This window comes from Cavia porcellus, unplaced genomic scaffold, assembly GCF_034190915.1.
Source record: "Cavia porcellus strain 051 isolate PalLab524CR breed Dunkin Hartley unplaced genomic scaffold, mCavPor4.1 scaffold_11, whole genome shotgun sequence".
Classification (NCBI taxonomy): domain Eukaryota; kingdom Metazoa; phylum Chordata; class Mammalia; order Rodentia; family Caviidae; genus Cavia; species Cavia porcellus.
This window is the reverse complement of record NW_026947494.1, coordinates 7,678,909-7,696,864: the sequence shown is the minus strand read 5'-3', so window position 1 is coordinate 7,696,864 and position 17,956 is coordinate 7,678,909. Positions and strand designations below refer to the sequence as shown.

Here is a 17,956-nt window from a genome sequence, read left to right as displayed (position 1 = left end):
AAGAGCCTTGAGGTTATCTTGCTTTATAGCTGAGTGGCTTTCCATTGTATAAAAATGCCATATCTTTCTTGTCCATTCTGTAGTTGGTGGGTAAGCTACCCCTACTTTTTTCTGATTCCCTGTCACATAGAGCATTGTTTTCTCTCCTTTGACTTTCAGTGTATGAATGTCCTTTCAAGTTAAATGTGTTTCTTATGTAAAGCATATTGACAGATAGTGTCTCCTGATCCACTCTGCCTGTGTTTCTTTTTATTGGTGGTATTTGCTGTGTTCTTTATAGGACTGGTTTGGTGGTCATGAATTCCTTCAGTTGTTTTTTGTCAAGGTAGTATCTTGTTTCTCCATTAATTTTGCAAGATAGTTTTGCAGGGTACATTGATCTGGGTTGGAAGTCATTTTGTTTCAGGAGTTGAAATACTTCACTCCTATCTTGTCTTGTCTTGATGGTTTGTGCTGAGAAGTCTTTGTGTATCTGACAGGTTTTCCTTTATAAGTAATATGTTTCTTTTCTCCAACAGTTTTTGATATTCTGTTCTTGTGCTGAATTTCTGAGGTCTTCATTATTATATGTGTAAGTGTAGATTCATTTTGGTTATGGCTAATGGAGTTCTGTAAGCCTCACTTATCTGAATGTCACATCCTTTTCCCATGCTTGGGAAGTTTTCTGCCATTACTTCTGTAAATAGGATTTTTATCTCATTTGTGTTGACCTCTACCCCCTCATTGACACCCATCCCTCTGACATTATTTTTCTTTGCATTTTCCTGCAAATGCTGAATTATTATTTCCTGGTTCTTTGTTAAAGATATCTTTCCTTTCACAATCACTAGTCTTCAATGTCTAAAAATTTATCTTCAGTTTTTTCAAGTGGTTTTGCCAGCTTTCAATGGTTCCTTTAATTTCCTGGGTATCTCTCTGAATCTATTTCATGCATTCTAAATCTTTCTTATATTGTTCATCCAAGGTTTCCCTCATTTTCCTATGCTCCTCTATTTTTTAAATGCTCCTCTATTTTAATCTTTAGAGATGCTCAGCAATTCTTTTATTATGTTTTCATTCCTTCTTTTACCTGAGATAGTATTTCTGATCTAATTTTTTTATAGCCCCATAAAGCTGTGTCTTTACTTCAGTTGCCATGACTTCAGAAACTTTAGGTGTGCGACTCCCAATCTCTTCTGTGTTTACATCTCCTGGACTTTCTCTGCATGGGTTGGAGGCCAGAGACTGTCTTTTGCTTCTTCATCTTGACATTTTCCTGGGTTCTTCTGGACAAGCGAGTGGTGGGGTTTCAGGCACTTGCTGGGTTTGGCTACAATTTCTCTGGAGGATGACTGGCTGGAGGATGAGGTTCTCCTGGCCAGTGCTGGTTACGGGTATCAGATGGTGGCCACTGAGTGTGCTGGCGTGGGGATGGCTGCTCTTTTTCCCAGCCCATGGTGGTTATCAGTGGGAAGTGTCCCAGATGGCAGCTGGTGTCTGGAGTTAATATTTGGATATATCTTTTTGGGAACTTAAATCAACCATATTATGATAGCATATAATACAGTTTTTCCCTTAAGCTTCTTAGAAGTGGCTACTGTCCTTGAGTAAGATGGGAAGGCTGCTGTTGTAGTCAGGGGTGATACACAGAGAACAACTAGGATTCGGACATGGAGTTTATAATATTTTTATAATGGTCACCGGAAGTTAACACAGGAAAATGCAGGAAATCTATCCACACCACCAAAGACATAGATTATTTAGTCAAGGGCCTAAACCCCAAAGCAATGTCCCACATGAGTCCAGATAAAAATCCAGAGCTCAGGACAATGCCTTCCACGAGTCCAACTGGAGGCCCAGAGCCCACAAGAAGGACTCACACCAGTCTCTTTTACGAATCCGTGCTGGGAAGACCCAAGGGTCAGCGGTGGAAGCCAGAAAGTCTATGCCAGCAGGATGAAGGAGCTGTGCTAGTGGGATGAGTGTTCTATGCTGGAGCCAAGAAGTCACACTCACAACAAAGAGCAGGGCTATCCTGAAAGGCACCACAGCTGTCAGTGACACGGAGGCCCCGAGCTCCTCCGATGACAAGCACAGTCGGGTACGTGCCAGGAAGCAGCGTGATGAGTTCATCCTGGAGACCAAGCAGCACATGTCTTCCCCTCCGGAGCCAGGAAGCAATGCTCGATGTGAAGACCAAAGCTTCTCCAGGAGAACCAACAGCTCAGACAGCAACTCGGAGGAGAACCCACAATGCCTCCTTAATGCCTCAACCCTTAACACCTCCCTTCTTCTCCACCTGTTTATCCTGCAACCCTCCTCATGTGGAGCATGTTTGCTTAATGCATGCTGATGTAATCCAGCTGGCGTTAAGCTGACCACCAGTCTCAACCCATAACAGCTGCTGAGGTAGAGTTTGAAGGCAGAGGGACTGACGAGGAGCATGGAAGGATTCTCCAGGGCCAGGAGAGACTGGATGATGAGGGTTCCAGTTGAGAATGGCTCAGAGGACAGAGGTGTGAGGTTCCTGGTACCACTGACTCAACAGAACAGAGATGGGAGTTGGAGAATTTGGGTCTCTTGCCTTTTTCAGAGAAAAAACCCCAGCTCACATCTACTTATGGAAAAAAAGGGGGGTAGAATTATTGACACATGTAACTGGAAAGGCCAGAAATATTATATACGGGCAAAGTAAAACATCGCCAGTGTTTTCTTGTGGACATATCAGAAGTAGCCACGAAATTTCCCTTTATTACAGTGTAACAGTTAGTGACTAGTAGAGGAGTGGTATTAACACTAGGCTCCCAAACACAATTGGATGTATTGGTGAATGTTAGTTTCATAACACTTTAAAAACTGGCCAAACACTGAAATTATATTTAATACTATGGCAATTTAAAGGAGGAAGAAGGGAATTCATGTTGGAATAATTACGGAAGGTTTTACGGTAGAGTTGAAATACCTGCTGTGTGGGTAAACCTTGTTACGGTGTTTTGTTACTAATCTGGGATTGTGAAGAGTGGAAGACAGAATTTTTAGAGCTGATGGTATTGAAGCCAGTTTGGGTTCTGTCACTGGAATTCAAGTGGTTGCCAAGGAGGGCATCCTTAGAGGTTCCCCATGTCCAGACAAAGTTGAGAACCTTGGCACACTTAAGTGAGCAGATCTAATTCCCAGGAGGTCATGGAGCCCCCTGGTTGGTCCCCAAAGGTCCTGAACCAGAAGCTTGGTCCCTAGTGTGGTGATGTTGGGCAGAGCCTGTACACAAGGGAGCCCAATGGCGGTGACTGTGTAGGGGCACCACTCCTGACAGGGGTGAGAGTTTTCTTTCAGGAGCCGGTCAGGTCTCACGTGCCTGCTGTTTCTTGGAGAACAGATTGTTTTCAAATGGGTTTCATTGTCAAGGCAGGTTCTCGGGCACATGTTCTGTGCCACTGAGTCACAATGTGTCAACTTGACTGGGCAGGGTCACCAGCAGAGGAGTGAGGATAGTTTTGGCTGTGTTTGTGTGGTGCTTTAGCAAAGCCAAGGGAGACTCGCCGTGGATGTGGATGGCACCAAGCAACAGGCTTTCAGCTTGGATGGAATGAACGTGGGAAGGAGGAGGAGCTCCCTGTTGTGGGGCGCACCCCTCTTCCTTCCTGAGTGGGTCCGTCCTTGGCTGCTGTCACCTCTGGACATCAGTCTCCAGGTCTCCTGTTTCCTTGTCCTTCTAGTGCAGAGTGATACTGGTGACCGTTCAGGGAGCCTCCAGGCCTCTTGCTGTGAGCTTCCACATTCTTGGCCAAGAAGCTGTGGGATTCTGTTCCTCTGATCCTGTGAGGATCATAGATCCCCTTGCATAATTAGACACGTGCTTTCTATGGGTTCTGCTCCTCTAGAAAGCCCTAACCACTGCCTGCACCTTCCGCACGCACCACTCACCCACCATGTTGGGATGAAGCCAGAGGTCCTGCTGAGATCCTGGCACTGTGGGGTTTGGCCTTTCAAGCCACTGGAATCATGAACTAAATTATCGTCTTACTTTATAAAGCACCAGTTTTGGGTGTTTTGTTATAGCAACAGAAAACTACGATGACTCCCATTTAGTTTTATTCTATTTTAATTAGAGAGGAGATATGATAAAAGCTAAAACAATCTCTAGAATTTACCAACCAAGACACTAGACACTTCGGTAAGATAAAACAAATGGATTTGAAATTTAAGTAATCTTATATTAAAATAAGACAAAGAAGCATTTCGATCTCAATCTAGTTTCTACATTTATCCTCTGGGGTGTCTGCTTAGGTAGTACAAATGGATGTAGAAATTCACCTTTGAAAAGGCTAACAGACATTATTCTAAGATAGTGTACAGAAAGGTCAGATTCCCTTTTTCTAACTTGTTTTAAATTTCAGGAAGAGATTAAAAAAATAGAAAGGAACAGGGAGGAGAGAACATTGTATTTTTTACTGTTTCCTCACTAGAATCATCTGATGGGTATGCAGTCCTATTAAGTAGTTAGCAATCTTTTAACATTCATTTTTAATTGACAAATACAAACTGTACATATTTGTGGGCCACCATGTGATGTTTCAATACATGCACACATTATATTATGTTCAGGTCAGTAGAGGTTATCTTTCCCCTCACATATTTACTACTACTTTGTGGTAAAAATATCCAGAACCCTTTCTTGAGCTTGCTTGAAATCTACAGCATATCATGACTTTCATAGCCATTGTACTGAGCAGCAGGACCCCAGCGCAAATCTTTCCTGTCCCCTGTCACTCAGCTCCTGCCGGCCAGCTTCTCCCACCTCTGCCCAGACCCTACGAACCACCATTCTCTGTCAGCTTTAATGAGGTCGGCTCTTCTAGATCCCACCTGTGGTTGAGAGTATGGAAACAGAAAACAGAGAGGGAAAGAAAACATCAGTCTGTAACGCCCGTGCCCTGAGGCAGGGGCGGCAAATCCAAGCCCAGCTCTGCTCTCTTGGAGAGACCCTGCCTCAGAATAAAACATAGAAAGGGGCTGGGCATGTAGCTCAGTGCAAAGGTCCTGCGTTCAACCCCCCAGGATTGCAAATTAAACAAAAGGAAAAAAAAAGGGAGGAAGAAACAGTTCCCTGATTTAATCAGGGCACATTGTAATTAAATATCACGCAGTACCTTGTAACTGTGTATGAGTTTTACATTTTAATAAAAAATAGATGGAATCCGAAGGAGATGGAAATGCTGTGTACCCTGATGTTATCACTATGCTGTGTATACAGGTGTCAGTCATCACAGGGCCCCACCGCCATGCACAGCGGGGAAGAATAGTAAGTGTCCCTCTTTGCTGGCATGATGAGAGCCGGTGTGTGTGTGTGTGTGTGTGTGTGTGTGTGTGTGTGTGTGTTTGTGACCTCTTGCGCTTTTCATGTGAATTAAGCAAAAGCAGGGGTTACCTTTTTACTCCTTTTCTTGCTCTCCAGAGGTTGCAAATCGGAGCCTTCTACCCCCAGGTCTGAGGGCACCTGTGGACCAGGACCCAAGGGTGGGACTGGGAAGGAAGCGGACGCATTTTCAGATGGGGAGTGAGACCATTGCCTCAGGGGAGGTTGTGGGCCCAGGAGAAGGGTGGAAAAAATTTGCTCAGCAGGGAGCTGCTGTTATACCAGCCCCTCCTAACAGCATGCCCTTCCTATCCTCAGGAAGCCTGCGTTGGCCTCGTGGGCTGGGCATGCTGCCTGCCTCGGGCTCTGTCTCTGACCACTGGCGAGAGCTGAATCAAAAGAGCACTGGGGTTCCATCTCCCTGCAGAAAAAAAGGCTTTCACCAAGGCCTCAGCGGATGCTGGGGAGGACTTGGGGAGAAAGGAGCTCTTCTACACTGCTGGTGAGAGTGTAAGGGAGTATAATTGCTATAGAAATAAGCCCAGAGAGTCCCTGGAACACTGAAGAGGGAAGTCCATTTGGCCCAGGTGTATCTCACCTGGGGATCTTCTCAAAAGGGTTAAAGTCATTGTATGGCAGTGAAACATGCAATACCCAAATTCACAATAGCTAAATTATGAAAACAGGCTTGCAACAGCAATAGATAAGTAAATAAAGACAATGTGGTCTGTGTGCACACTGGAGTACTATTCAGCCATAAAGAAAGATACATTTTTGTCACTTGTACGAAAGTGGGTGGATCTCAAAACCATAATGCAAAGTGAAATAAATTTGATACAGAAGTTTAAATATTGCATTGTTTCTCTTACATGAGAAACTCAGAGTATGAATAATTTGAAGAGCAAGATAAAGGAGACTGATAGAGTTATTTCCAAAAGATGAAAAATATTAACAAAAGATGAGAAATATAAAATAAAAAGCGGCCTTTATTCTGAGAACACGGAGAGAGATGACCGGCACCCCACCGCTGGCGTCCAGCGATCTCTCCGGCGGACACGCGGCGTGGGGGCCTGTAAATAACCTCGGTTTGGGGTGGAACCTAAGGCGGGCATTAGGGATACACAGGTAGCCCATTGGTCCTAGGTTTGGCGCCATATGTAAATTCCCAGGGGCGGGAAGATGGCGTCACAGGTAACTTCCTAGGGGCAGGGCAAGATGGGGCTTCCTGCTTCCGGTTGTGGCTTTCCTGGCTACAGTGTCCTGTCTGGGCCAAACCTTTCATATCCCGTCTTATGGTTATTATTATGAAAAGGGGCGAAGATTTCTCTCTTTAACTACTTCCTGCTGGCAAAGGGCGCTGTACTGGAGCCTAAGGGAGTCGACGGGATGAAGGTTGATGCCCAGGTAGACGCCGGTGCCAGGTGTTTTGGCCAGGACAGCTTCACTGGTGAATGCACGTATGTCAGACTGGAAAAACAAAGAGACAAAATGTTATGAGGAGACATGGCACTGTCATATTTAAGGACCCAGGTGAGGTAGAAGGAAAGGTGCCTTTGATTTAGACTTATCATTCTATCAGGACCATGTTGAGGTAGAAACATTTCCACGGTAAGGCAGAATTCTGAAAATTAAACGTGGGGTTAGGAGGAGTAGAGTTATGAGAGGTGATTACTCCCCCATCTGAAAGCACAAATGTTAAGACGGTATGTTGGTAAGGCTTGTCTCTGGTATGCATGACGTTGGAGTCTGTAGGCAATACTGCTAAAGAGTCCTGCTGTAAAAATGATCATTAATAGAATGTAAGAAATTAGGAACCAAAGTGGATAACAAAACATGACTTAGCCTGTTAACTGTGGCTGCGAGGCCTTTGTGAGACGGAGACGAGTAGGCGACAGAAGATGAGATGACCACTCAGAATGATGAGATTTAGGGCTGGGAGTCCAGCAACTTTGATTTAGGCATGGGTCGCTGTAACCTGGTTGTAGTCCTTGGAATGATTTGCTGTAACAGAACTTTAGCAAGTATGAGAAAGGCTTTTATGTATCCTGAAAAAGTATAAACCAAGTGAGAAGACAAAAATGTATCTGAGAGTCTTGACCAGGGTTGTCTGACAAATTGGTGAACAAGAAAGGAAGGGGGTGGTCTATATCACTGAGGAAGGGTCCACCAGCAACAACAGGTGGAAGCTGTTGAGGCCTCAGTGTGTCTAAGTCAGCCTGTATAAAAGGCATTTTAAGATTTAGGACTGGGACCTACACAAAATAGGCCCTGTTTTTATTTATAAATGGCATAGGTTGACCATCAATACCCCATGATAGAGATTGAGGACTTAATATAGTAGCCTGAATACTCAGGAAGAACTCTGTATATATGGCCTCTATGTCCACAAATATAGAGAATGTCTTACCTGAGACTTTAGTGCGACTTGGAATCCGAGACGGACACCCACAAAGGGGGCTGCTGGCCCTGAGTCTTCTCAGTCTTCAGCAGCGGGTTTTCTGTCGGTGACGAATCTGGCAGTGTCGACATTTCCTATGAGGGCTAGAACTTAGGATGGCTTACCCACTCTCTGGTGGCTAGGACAGTCCAGTAGCCCTGGAGTAAGGTCTCAAAGAATGCCAGGATGGGGCATTTTCTTGCACAGTATCTTCTGCTGCATTTGAGCGTGGTCCATGGAGGGGGCAGGCAGCTCCACCTTGTGTAGGTTTACCTGTCTCAGAACTCCAAGTGTCACAAGTGTTAAAAATATAAAAAACCATATTAAGATCTCTATAAGGTTTGAAGGTCAAGTTTTGCCTTTTTGTTTGGGATTTGGACTATAGTAGAATTAAGTAAGTATGTAGGAATTTAATATTGGCATTTTAGATTAGAGAGCAGGCTTTATCTGGATGGCATATCGCTTTTTTTTTTAGGGTGACACGTAGAATTAACAAAGCTTTAGTCTACCAAACAAGGCTTTAATGGAAACATTTTGCAGTAAAGGTTTAGCAATCTTATGAATAAATCAATCAAAACTGATCTAATACTGTCAAATTCTGAACACATTTACTTTTAAAGTTGTTATTTGCAGTAGTATGAACCAAGACAAATAAAATAAAACTTTAAAGAAAACCCTTGTCTTGAAATAGAGCTAGTGGTTCCCAGCAAAAAGGAATTTATAACCTTAGTTGTTAAACAGGAGATTGGTGAAGGCTTTGATTGATAAACAAGGCTGGTAAAATTATCAGGTGGCCAATAACCTTGATTAAATGGTTTGAGAATTGTAATAAAAAAGCATCTTTTGAGCGGAGCCAAATTGTAATAAAAAAGCATGCCTGAGCAGAGCCGCTGAGCTGCTGTTTCACGGCACTCCGGCAGAGCACGCCCAGTGGGTGGGGCAAGCGCTGGGATGTAGCGCGCAGGGGCGGGCTCGGACTGCCCCCGGAAACGTGTAAGGTGGCAGCGGCGGCGACGGCGACACACAGGGGAGGGAGGGGCTGGGACGGCGCATGGGGGAGGGGCTGGGAGGCGGCCTGACACAGCGAGCAAAGCTGGAACTGCTTGCAGGGCGCGAGGATTAGAAAGGAACACAGCTGGGTTTTGATTAGCCTTCTGGACCTGTTTTAAAAGTTTGTTATAGTTAGTATGCTTGTCCTGCTCTGGCACAGCTATAGGCCCAGAGTCATTATAAATGTCCTTAAAATGTAAATCATAACAATTAGTAATGAATTTAAATTGCCTGATATAATTCTGTGGGTCAACAGAAAAGCTACCTAATTTAAGGGTAATCTGAGATAGATCAGAAAGGGAAAAAGGCACATGGATGTTAACAAGCTCCTTGGGGCCAGCTTGCTCCCGAAGCGGTAGCAGAGCCTGAGGAGATTCTGGAGCAGAGGGCCCTTGAGCAGCCATCCTTCCGGTAGGCGCATGTGAGCAATCATCTGTAGAGCGGCTACAGAGCTGCTGCCGGTCACCCTGGGAAACATAGGCAGATGGCATCTCACTGTGTGCCTTGCAGCTAGAGGACTGCTGTCGGCAGCACAATGAAGTGTCATGTGCACTGCAACAGGGCGGCTGTTGTAGTTCACAAGAGGAGCCACAAGGAGATGCCTGTTGACAGTGAAGGCCCTGGAAACATGGCGGCGCCCTGTCACGTGACCCAAAACATGGCGGCGCCTGGGAACATGGCGGCGCCCTGTCGCCATGTGGCCCTCCGGAACATGGCGGCGCCATGCCACGTGGCAGAGGGCTGCAACATGGCGACTGTTCCCCGCGCAAGCTGAAACAATCACGCGACCTGCTGGAAGGACATAGCGACCGAGACCTAGTATGGTGGGCAGGCGGTGAGAATGCTGTAGGGGATAGAGAATTCTCAGGAGAAGTCAGAGACTGCGGGGAAGCGCTAACAGAAGGAGCAGAGCTGCTGGGAGAGTTATGGGTCCTGGAAGGTGGAGAGGGAGATGATCGCACAGCGGGAGGTATCTGCAACGGAGAGGGATTAGAGCTGCTGAGAGAATCAGGCATAGGGGGAGGAGAGAGCAGTCCGGCGGGAGATAAAAGCAGGGAATGAGTTTGGTGGTAGGCAGGCGGTGGCCGGGAAAACGGATGGCAGGAAGGAAAAGTTTGCGGCGCAGTAGACTTAGCTAAAAGTATCTCAGCGGGAGCACAAGACTTAATGAGAGATGGGCGTGTTCTCAGAATAAGAAAGGCTTGGACATAAGGGAGTTCTAATAACTTGTTACCAGCTTGACAAAAATCGTACAAGTTCCTGAGAATGCAGGGGTCAAATGTTCCTTTTTTGGGCCAAGGCTTGCCGATAAGCGGGTAGGTTGGCCAGACCTCCTGGCAGTAAAAAGTTAGTTGTTTAGTTTTTATGGTACCTTTAATTTTTAGAGTACGTAAATTGGAAATTAGGCATTTTAAAGGCGTCTTTTGGGAGTTAGAAAATACGTTTCCCATGACTGATTCAGGCAAGAAAAAGAACCGGAGGTCCAGAAAAAGTCATCACTTATTTGTGGTACCACGCGGCGGCTATGGTTTCAAACCGTAAACTCCAGTCGTCACTGAGAGATTTAAGAATGGAGTCTACGTGGGATCAGTAACAATTTTGCCCGTGAAAGCGCAAGGCTTTAAGGGAAGTGAGGGTCTTTCAGTGTGGGCGGTCCCAAAAATCTCTGCTTTGGGCTATCCGAACCCAAAGAACGTGAGAGATTTTGTGGGCGCAGGTTTGCCCAGAAAGAACCCTGCCCTGGGCGGTCCTAAGGACGTGAAAATGCACAGACCCACGCAGACGGGGAGAACATTCCACTGGGGCTGCCCAGTGCGAAAAGTTTCCCGGGGAGTGCTCACCTGAAATCAGTCTGGCCGATGCGGAGTGCAGGCGGCTGGCGACAGGAACGTCTCGGGAGAGGAAAAAGCTCGGGATTAATCCAGGATGTTATCTGGTTATCGGCGAGGAAACTCTGGGTATGTGGCCCAAGAGTTAGTTGCCTGCCGATCGAGTCAGGGCAACAAATGATAGAGTTATTTCCAAAAGATGAAAAATATTAACAAAAGATGAGAAATATAAAATAAAAAGCGGCCTTTATTCTGAGAACACGGAGAGAGATGACCGGCACCCCACCGCTGGCGTCCGGCGATCTCTCCGGCGGACACGCGGCGTGGGGGCCTGTAAATAACCTCGGTTTGGGGTGGAACCTAAGGCGGGCATTAGGGATACACAGGTAGCCCATTGGTCCTAGGTTTGGCGCCATATGTAAATTCCCAGGGGCGGGAAGATGGCGTCACAGGTAACATCCTAGGGGCAGGGCAAGATGGGGCTTCCTGCTTCCGGTTGTGGCTTTCCTGGCTACAGTGTCCTGTCTGGGCCAAACCTTTCAGAGACAAGGTAGGAAATTGGGAGAGAGATGTTTTGGAGATTGGAAAGGGGACTGGGGGAAGGAGGGAGAGAGAAGGGTGGGAGGATACACATGATTACGATGTCCTATGTATAGGTACCAGTCCCCAAAATGAATGTAGTTATTATGTATTGCAAACCGACATGAATAAAAATAAAAATCCCCAAATAATGCATTATTAAGGAAAATATTCTAGTAGAATTAGTTTGCATTTAATGACTCGAAGATTCAAAACTAAAGGAAATCAGGAAAAACCACACTGAAGCAGGAAGTGCCCTGAATGCCTTTTCCCTGCTTACGGGGCTATCAGTGTTGGAATAGGAGCCTGTGTTTTCACTTTGCTCTGTGTCCTGCAAATTATGCGGATGAGTACTGGCTGTCAGTGGGGCGGGTCCCCAGGTGGATCTGTGCCCAGTGTTGTACTCTAAGAAAAATAGCTTCATTATATTTGTATTATAGCAAATTACCTATAACATGGCCATACCATATATGTTTTCCTTCTCCCTCTGGGAGACCTAATTGATATGTTAATCAATGCTCTCTTCTGTAAAGAATTGTAAAATCTTACCTAATTGATATGTTAACCATTGTTGCCCTCTACAAATAACAGATGTGGTGCTAAAATAAGCTAACAGGGGTTGTTAATTACTGTTTGACTTCTCTATTCTCTGCTGAGGAAACCAGGATGTTTTCCTAATTTAAACTTGTTTAAAGGGTAACTTGCTTGTATGCAGGGAGACTGGCTTGTTAGCCCAACCCTTACCTGACCTTGTTCTCCCCCCCCCCAAAAAAAGTAATCTCGTTGTATTTCTGTTCTGTAATGCACCGTACTGCCTCCCCTTCCCTCTTCCCCTCCCTATCTATCTAGGTAAGTTTCAATTTCCTGAAAAGCCATAAAGACCTTAGGTTTTAGTTTCTGGTAACCCCCTTCCCTACCTGGTGGTGGTCTGTCATAAAAAGTGCCTGTTATAAAATGTGCTAATTGTGCTGTTCTTAAGAAATCTTAACTTCAAAGAAACTATAGGAAGAATGTTATGGCTTAACCCTAACCAATGTGCCTCCTCTTGTTGTGTAAGCACTGAAAGGGTTAAGTTTCAAATCCTTGCAAAAACTTAAGTTTCAGCTTCTTGTAACTTTCGATCCCTTCTCACATGTTATTGCTAACAAGCTGTCCCAAAATAATTAACTTTCTACCTTCCTCTCCGAATGTTATTGCAGATGTGCTCTTCCGAGATAATGCTTATCTGCAGAATGGGAGTAACTTGAAAGGCACCAAAGGCGCCTGATGTTATCAGCACTAAGTGGACAGCTTTACAGTTTCCAGACGAGTCAACAGCTTAACAGCTCTGCAGGTTTTTAATTTTTTTCCCCCTCTTCTGCTTTTAAAATCCCCTTCTTCAGTCTCTGGGGCGTGCAGTCTCCAAATTGGCTACCGGAGGCTGTGTCACCAGGCCTGGCCTAAAATAAAGCTTTTGCTCCCCAAATTTTAATTTCTTGCTTCCTTGGGTTTTATTCTGGAGTCCGAGCTATAACACCTAGAACTTTCTCCTCTGTGTCATGTGTGACTGCTCTCTCTGCCTCCTCCTTTCAAAACTTGTGTGCTCTGATATCATAGATTATATTGTATATTAATTAATTTTCATTGTGTCAAAATATTCATAACAAAAAATTTTAACCATTTTTAATTTCTTTCTTTCTTTTTTGATACTAGAGCTCAAGGTCTTGCCTCTGTTATGCAAACACTCAAGCCCTTTTTAAAATTTAACTTGATTGTGAGACAGTATCTTCTTAAGTTGGCCAGGATGACTTTGAACTTGTGACCTCCTGCCTCAGCCTCCCCAGTAGCTGCTGGGATCCCAGGTGTGTGCCATTGCACTGGCCTGTTTTTACCATCTTTAAGTGTACAAGTTGGAGTTGGCACCCTTAAGTACACTGGTATTCTTGTGCCTGCATAACTACCATCCCCCTCCAGACCTTTTACCCTGTAAAGCTGACACTGGTCCCATTAAACACTAGCTCTCACTGCCTGTTATAGTCGGGCTTTGCAAGGGAAACAATTTAATACAGCGTACATAATTTATTGGATTATTTCATAATAGTTACTGAAAAAGTAAAATACAGAAGAGAACAGGAAATCTGTCCACACACTAGAGACCCAAAGAATCCAGCTGAGGGCTGGGATCCCACGTCAGTGTCCTGCATGAATCCCCTTGAAGACCTAGAGCCCGTGACAATGACTCATGCAAGTCTGTTTCATGGGTCTGTGCTGGGAAGGCCCCAAGGTCAGCGGTGGAAGCTAGAAAGTGTGCCTGTGGTATAAAGGATCTGCATTGGAGTCAGGAAACGACACTTTAAGTAGGGACCAGAGACCCCCTGAGTTCGTATCAGCTAGTGCCACAAACTTCTCCAGGAGATTCAACAGGGCACCGTCTTCCCCTCCGGAGCCAGGAAGTGATGCTCAGAGGAAGAACCAGAGCTCCCTCAAGTTGAACTGCAGCCACTCCCAGCATCAAAGTCCTGAGCTCCTCCCATGATGAGAACAGCTGAGTTCCTCTGAGGAAAGCCAGCCTGACACACTCTTCTGGAGACTCCCCAGCCCCCCATGCTCCCCGACTGTTCTGCTGTTATCAACGATCCCCAGGTGGCCCTGCACACCCAGCACCCTGCTGACTCAGTTCAGCTGGGTGCTACAAGTTGACCACCCGCTGTCCACCCACCACACCGCCCGCTCCCATTCCTGGAACTCGGTTCCCCCGAATGCCGCAGGCAGCGGTGTCACCTACTCTTCGCCCACGTTTTCTTCCCTGTCTTTGGAAAAGGAACCGCGGTAGTAGAGCTGCAGGATGTGGTCTGCACCCGCACTGATGCTGTTTCTCTTTCCTTTCCCTGCTTACTCACGTTTTAATGCTTGCCTGATAACCTGTAAATTAATATGCGATGTTGTACATTTTTAAAATTTAAATGAATGAAACCCTGCAGTGTCACTGTGCAGCTTGTCTCACTGTCAACACTGCGTGTTGGGAGTTATCGTATTGACACTTACATTGGTAGTTTACGCACTGTATCTATCTTGTAGTATTTTATGACACAAAAGAGCCACACTGAAAGAAATCTATCCTCCTGTTGATAAAACGTGTGATGTTTTCTTTTCCCTGTTTCTGACAAAGCTGTACAGAATATCCCTGTTTAAAATTTCTGGGCACACATCGAGAGTTCTCTGGGTACACACCCAGGAGTGGCATGGAGGGGGAGTGGGAGGTAATTTTTATCAATTTTTAACAGTCGTTTGTCAGTCGCTCTCTAATGAGGTCAGCAATTCACACCTCTATCCATAGTGACAGAAGCACATTGTTTGCCACTCTGTGGAGTGTAAGGTGGCATTTCATTGGGGTTTCAGTTGGAAAATTTTAATTTTCATGAACATGGGTGAGTTTCTTAGTTTTCAGGGCTTCCTGGGACCTGGACATATTTCTATTGTGTTTTTCATATTGTCTATAGGGATTTTTTGTATATCCTGAGACTTGATCATTTGATTTGATATTTATCCCAGTCTATGATTTTTTTCCTTTCCCACTTTAATGACACATTTTGTTATGTGGAAATTTACTGAATCAATCAATTTCTTTATGATTTGTCAATTTTTTTGTTCAACTTAAGATTTTCTTTCTACCTCAAGGTAGTATTTACCCATACTTTCTTCTAACAACTTTAAAGTACTGCTTTTTGTAGTTGGATTTTTAATCTACTTGAAATTTGTTATTGTAGGAGACATAGGAATGACTTCTATTTTTCTTCATGGAGAAATAACTTCTGTAGCACCATTTACAGAGCAATCCACTTCTGTTAATGACACACGGCCTCGGTCCTGTGGGTCTGTATTCGTTTCTTCCTTGTAAGTGGAACATGATACTGGACTCCTGCAGCTTACAGGAGGAGAGGTTTATTTTGGTTCCCAGTTCACAGGGTGCAGTTCAAGGTCAGCTGGGAGGTGAGCACGCTCACCCAGGAATCGCAGGAGAAAGATTCGAGGTAGAGGACAGGGCAGCTTCTCCAGAGTCCTGGGGAGCTCCGGAAATGGAGTCACTGGGGCCTTCTTCCCTTCCTGTCTTTCTGCCTCTTGACCTGGAGGATCAGAAACCCTTATTAGTGAGGAGGAGACAGGCAGCAGGGGGCAGGAGCGGCAGTGCTGGCACCTCCTTCCGGACTGCAAGGACAGCCCGACTTGGGGGGAGGAGAGCACCTCAACTTCATCAAAGGTTACATTTTGTTGCTTAAAATGTGGAACTTGTCTTTTGTGTTGTGATTTTGGTCTTAAAATTGAAGAAAACTTCTGTTTAGTTTTTTTGGTTACAGGGTCTCCCTAAGATCCAAGTTTCCCAGGCTGGCTCAAACTTGCAACCCTCCTGCCTCAGCCTCCCATGGTGGTGGGATTACAGGTGTGCTCCACTAGGCTGGACTTCTTGCATTTTTTATTCCAACTGTGCCCAGAAACTTCATGGTGCTGAGTAGGACTGGTCGACTAGCGGCTTTAAAGAAAAAGCAGAGAGGAAAAACAAAGTTTTAGGAAGTTTCAGTTGTTTTATGATTATATTTCAGAATCTCTAGAGTCCATTATATCTGTTACATTTATCTGACAATGTTTTTTTTTTTTTGCCTTCACTTTTGAGGGTGTGAAACTCTAAGATTGTTTCCCATTATTGAGTGATGTCGCTCTGTTCTCTTCTGACATCTGTTGCTGCTGAAGAGAAAATGCGGCCCCTGTAATTATCATTTGTGTCTCATGATCAGCTCTGGCAGGCTCACTCTGGAGCCCATCTTTCCAGGACGTCTGAGCATCAGAGGGTCCAGAAGACAAAGATGGTGGCTCCTTCCGGTGCAGGTTTGTCCAGAGCCCAGAAGTTAGAAAGTGTCTCTCTGAGTTCCTTCCCCTCTCCTGAACACAGATTCCTCCCAGTCTCTGTGTGGTGAGAAACTTTTTTGTTCTGTTTTTTTGAGACAGGTTCTGCCTAAGCAGTTCAGGCTGGTCTTGGGTTCACTTTGTAGTCCAGGCTGGTTTCAAATTTGCAGTGATCCTCCTGTTTCAGCCTCCTGAGTGCTGGGATTACAGGTGTGCACTCCCATGTCCTGCTAGATTCATTTTTTCTAAGTTTACCTCATCCACCTATTCCTTGCTGTCTTGAGATGTTAAGATCAGAGCCACTGCAGCCCCTGAAACCACAGTCGGTGTCAGCCAGTCTAAGGCTCCTCCTCCCTTTTCCTCCCCAGATCCTGCTGGATATGTTACATTTCTCCTGCGATGGCTTTTCACTTCTTCCTACTGCCCTTTCCTGCCAAACGTTCCACACTGTAATTTGAAAAGTAGGACACTAAAATATCCATTCCTGAATGATCCGCTAACTACTGGGCTGAAATTGTATTCAGAATTGATATTTCAGCCAAAACTTTAACTATTTTATCCAGCTGGAGAGGTATTTTGTGGCTGATTATTCCTGTTTATGGTTTTGCCTAGAGCTTTTATTTCAGTTATACTTTTGTGCCACGCTAGATATTTTTTCATCTGTTTCCACAAATCTAGATAAAAATGTTAATAGAGACATAAAAGTCTTAGGTTAAGCCAGGAAGAGTATGGAAATCAGAAATGATACATGCATCCTCCTACCTTTGTTTTTTCTGAGATTTATCACTACAGAATAGATTTGCCCTGAGAATTTGATGATTAATACAGCTACAGTCAATTCACCTGAAATTATGAAGCTAAAACTTCTCTTTTATGATTACTGGGAAGGGGAGGGTGCATTTCCTGTGACAGAAGAATAAATGGCAGCTCTGTAGATGAAGCCTGTGTCACACGGAGTGTCTTCCGGGTGGGAACGTCTCCTTTCTCATTTGAGTTCCTCCTATGGGGTCATCCACAGCCTGGGAAACGAAGGAAGGGCAGGAAGGCAGAGGACTGTTGGGGTTCTCATCCTGAAGGTGACAGGCACCCTCAACTGGGCTCTGCAGAGGCTCAGTGGACCCTGGCAGGCCTGGTATTTTAATCTCTGGCCATTGTGACAGATACCATAAATGGGCAGCCAGTGAGCAGCAGGAATTACTTGTTACAGCCCTGAGTGTGTGTGTGTGTGTCCAAGATCAAGGTGGCAGTAGATTTCATGCATGGCGAGGCTGTATGGAGTGGTGTCCCCGAGCCACCCATCCATCAGGCAGGTCCTCATTATCCAGTGAGGCTGGAGCCAAGTTAGCCGGAGGCTGTTGCATGGATCCTTGAAGCCTTGTGTAATTTTTAATAAGCACAGGTGAAGCTTCCCAGAGCTCAGGATTTTAGGATGCTCTCAGCCCTACTCAGCTAGATCTGACCTCTGGAGCCATGGCACCATCATCCTGGAGGAGTCCCAGCTGTCACTGTGCTTGGCAAGCACCAGGTGAGCGAATTCTCAGCCTTTGCCTGGTTGGTCCCTTAATCTGTTGCATCTGATGAACTGTTGCCTTGTGCTTGGAGATGCAGGACCAGGGAGAGTGTTCCACACGGAGGCAAAGGAACAAAATAGGAGGGAAAATATAGGAATGCATGTATTATTATAAAAAAGTACCCACTCATAAATGCATAGCAATAACTGGTTTGCATTTCTAATGTGTTACAAGCCAGGGTGCTGCTGGGACATTAAGACACAGTGGTAACTTGGCTAAGTGACTGATTAGAAAATCTCATCTATTTTTAAGATATAAAAAGGCCTGTAGGATACAC

The 17,956-nt window shown here is 45.2% G+C and overlaps 1 long non-coding RNA gene across 1 annotated transcript in view; it reads left to right on the top strand.

Moving 5' to 3' along the window:
• The window catches only part of LOC134477982 (uncharacterized), a 28,777-nt gene extending 16,188 nt beyond the window's left edge, over positions 1-12,589 (top strand). The window contains exon 3 of the long non-coding RNA XR_010050320.1: positions 12,430-12,589. This is a non-coding gene — a long non-coding RNA (uncharacterized LOC134477982). The remainder of the gene's footprint in view (positions 1-12,429) is intronic.
• Positions 12,590-17,956: the final 5,367 nt, after the last annotated feature.